Below are 3,360 nucleotides of genomic sequence, written 5' to 3' on the forward strand. Positions count from 1 at the left end.
CAACCCACTCCAGTACTCTTGCCTGGAGAATTCCATGAACTGAGGAGGCTGATAGGCTACAGTTCATGGGGTCGCAAAGAGTCGGACAGGACTGAGTGACTTCACTTTCACTTTCACTGGTCTAATTCAGTTAAACTAAGCCATGCCCTGTGGGGCCACCCAAGATGGGCGGGTCATGGTGGAGAGGTTTGACAGAATGTGATCCACTGGAGAAGGCAATGGCAAACCACTTCAGTATTCTTGCCTTGAGAACCCCATGAACAGTATGAAAAGGCAAAACGATAGGATACTGAAAGAGGAATTCCCCAGGTCATTAGGTGCCCAATATGCTACTGGAGATGTGCCCAATAGAGAATTCTTAGAAAGCATGTGGTAGGAAAACATTTCTTCCTGGAGGAGCTTAAGGAAGTTTAGTAAGCCTGGATCTCCATGAATGGTCTTATTCCATCATCAGTGTCTTAGTAAACTGTTCATGAGCAGGGGTAAGGGCATATGGGTTCTTTGAATTTTATGCAGATGTAAGTCTGTTGGGAGTAAGAATCATGATTTTTATCATATTACCAATTCTAGGTTACTGCCATTCCACCCTGAATGCACCCGATCTTGTCTGATCTTGAAAGTAAAGCAAGGTCAGGTCTGGTTAGTACTTGGATGGGAGACCGCCTGGGAATACAGGGTGCTGTAAACTTTTTTGGGCTTCCCCTATAGCTCAGTTGGGAAAGAATTCGCCTGCAATAGGGGAGACTCCAGTTCGACTCCTGGGTCAGGAAGATCCCCTGGAGAAGGGATAGCTATTCACTCCAGTATTCTTTGGCTTCCCTGGTGGCTCAGTTGGCAAAGAATCTGCCTGCAATGTGGGAGACCTGGGTTCTATTCCTGGGTTGGGAAGATCCCCTGGAGAAGGGAAGGGCTACCTACTTCATTATTCTGCCCTGGAGAATTCCACAGACTGTATAATCCAAGGGGTCACAAAGAGTTGAACACGACTGAGCAACTTTCATTTTCACTTAACACCAAATAAGTCAATCAATTTGGTGCTTCCTATTGTCATATAGGGCTTCCTAAAAATTAAACTGTTACGTTTACAGTTCAATAGGGATGTAAAAATTGTCATTTAGCACATAGTGTATTTTCTAGCAGAACCAAATTAACTGAATCATTTATTATATTGAGCATTTCTAATTCAATTTACTTTCCTATATGCATGGTTGGAGCATGTTTGAAAAGTTGAAACACATTTGAGGCTACAAAACATATACAGCCCAGCCAGACCAAGGAAAGAAAGAGGACCCCAGTCTTAAGTTTCTCTGGTTTGCTAGGGAATGGAGTTTAGAGAATATTTTGACAGGAATGAAAGTGAATTTTGAAAGTTCCGTGGTCACAGAAACCAGTATCTGTTTTCATTATTTGTCTTTAAATGTGTCAGTGTTGTTATTTATTTTTGTTTCTGAATTTTGGGATTTGTTTGAATAGATAAATAGAATGACATCTGATCTACTCATCAGCTGCAAGCCAGTCGCCTTTAGTCTCATTCCTGTGTTCTTTGTACTACATCACACTGATTACAATACTCAAATTTTTATTTTTTTAACCATCATTAAGAATTTTTAATGAATTTGACTAATACCTATTCATACCTATCACTGTATCTTAAAATATGATTTTGAGAATTCATTGGCTGTTATTTAAAATTGCCAAAATCTTATTAAAGCTAAATTAAATGCATCATTGGAAACTTTAATTTAAATCTTATTATTCTATATTTAAGTTTTTTAAATGCTAGTATATACTATCACTGTTCTATATCCACCACAGTGTTTAATATTTTGATTTGAGTCACTCAATGAAAAAATATATTTTTTAAAGAGCAAAGAATAATGTTTTGGCTAATTGATTTCTTTCCGGTAAAATTTATTTTGTTAAGTAGAAATACTTTAAAAGATTTTTTTTTAAGAAAAATGTGACTCTCTGTATGTGATTACATCAAAACCTACTATCCTGAGAACAAAACTAAAAGTTATGAAAATTCAAGTTATGAAATCCTAACAATTTCCAACTACTAGTGACTTTCATTGAGAAACATAGCTTAAAAAGCATTTCCTTTGTCCAAAAAATTTCATGTAGCAAAATTAGAAGCAATGATTAGATATGAAGGAGCTAATAGGATTTTAATGTATTTTAGCTATAGGTGGCATTTCTTCTAAATGTGATAATAAATATAGAGAATCATTGCTTTTTTATCATTAACTGTTTCACTGAGCTTTCGCATTAGCCTCAAAATAAATTATGTTGAATAAATAAATTTTGTAAAGCTAGATGAATAGGAAGAGATTCACTCAGCTTTTATGTGAAATAAATAAAAGCTCATAATTTATCTAAATGTATTTTTATTATCAGAAATTCACATAGAATTTAATGTGTGAATTATTTTGTGTCTGTGGCAGCAAGATTATGTGTTTTTTCCTCATTTCTAGTTGAGCATGGAATGTTTATTTGCAGACCATTTTATAATCTTGGTGTGAAACTGTCTTTGAGGAATATTGATAGCTTACTAAATGAAAGTAAAATAAAAGGGATTGTTCAATTAGTCATGAGATGAATAAGTATCACTTTCCTTTCTGATTCAAGTTCATCACCTACTGCATTTCTTGCTTAGAGGAAAATAAACAATTTTTTAAAATTTTAAATTTTAAAAGATATTTTGCATGATCTTCATCCAAATCTTCTATCCAGGATTAGTACTCCAAATATTTATTCAGATAACTGCTGAAGCCTTCCTTCCTTTTTTTTTCCCTAAAAAAATACATGCTTTGTTCAGTTTTGTTCACTGTTTCAAAATAAGCATCTTGCTTGTTAAATGGACAAGAAAAAACAATAGCTTAAGACAAAAAAAAAAAAATTTATTTTTTTTCCCATCACCTAAAGGAAAAATTCTGAGAGAGATGGGAAAACCAGACCACCTGACCTGCCTCTTGAGAAATCTGTATGCAGGTCAGGAAGCAACAGTTAGAACTGGACATGGAACAACAGACTGGTTCCAAATAGGAAAAAGAGTATGTCAAGGCTATATATTGTCACCCTACTTATTTAACTTCTATGCAGAGTACATCATGAGAAATGCTGGACTGGAAGAAACACAAGCTGGAATCAAGATTGCCTGGAGAAATAACAATAACCTCAGATATGCAGATGACACTTATGGCAGAAAGTGAAGAGGAATTCAAAAGCCTCTTGACGAAAGTGAAAGAGGAGAGTGAAAAAGTTGGCTTAAAGCTCAACATTCAGAAAACAAAGATCATGGCATCTGGTCCCATCACTTCATGGGAAATAGATGGGGAAACAGTGGACACAGTGTCAGAC

At 35.5% G+C, this 3,360-nt stretch overlaps 1 pseudogene; it reads left to right on the forward strand.

Moving 5' to 3' along the window:
- The first annotated feature begins 569 nt into the window (after positions 1-569).
- Positions 570-688, forward strand: LOC138416717 (5S ribosomal RNA; annotated as a pseudogene).
- The last annotated feature ends 2,672 nt before the right edge of the window (positions 689-3,360 follow it).

This window comes from Ovis canadensis, chromosome 12 (assembly GCF_042477335.2).
Source record: "Ovis canadensis isolate MfBH-ARS-UI-01 breed Bighorn chromosome 12, ARS-UI_OviCan_v2, whole genome shotgun sequence".
Lineage (NCBI taxonomy): Eukaryota > Metazoa > Chordata > Mammalia > Artiodactyla > Bovidae > Ovis > Ovis canadensis.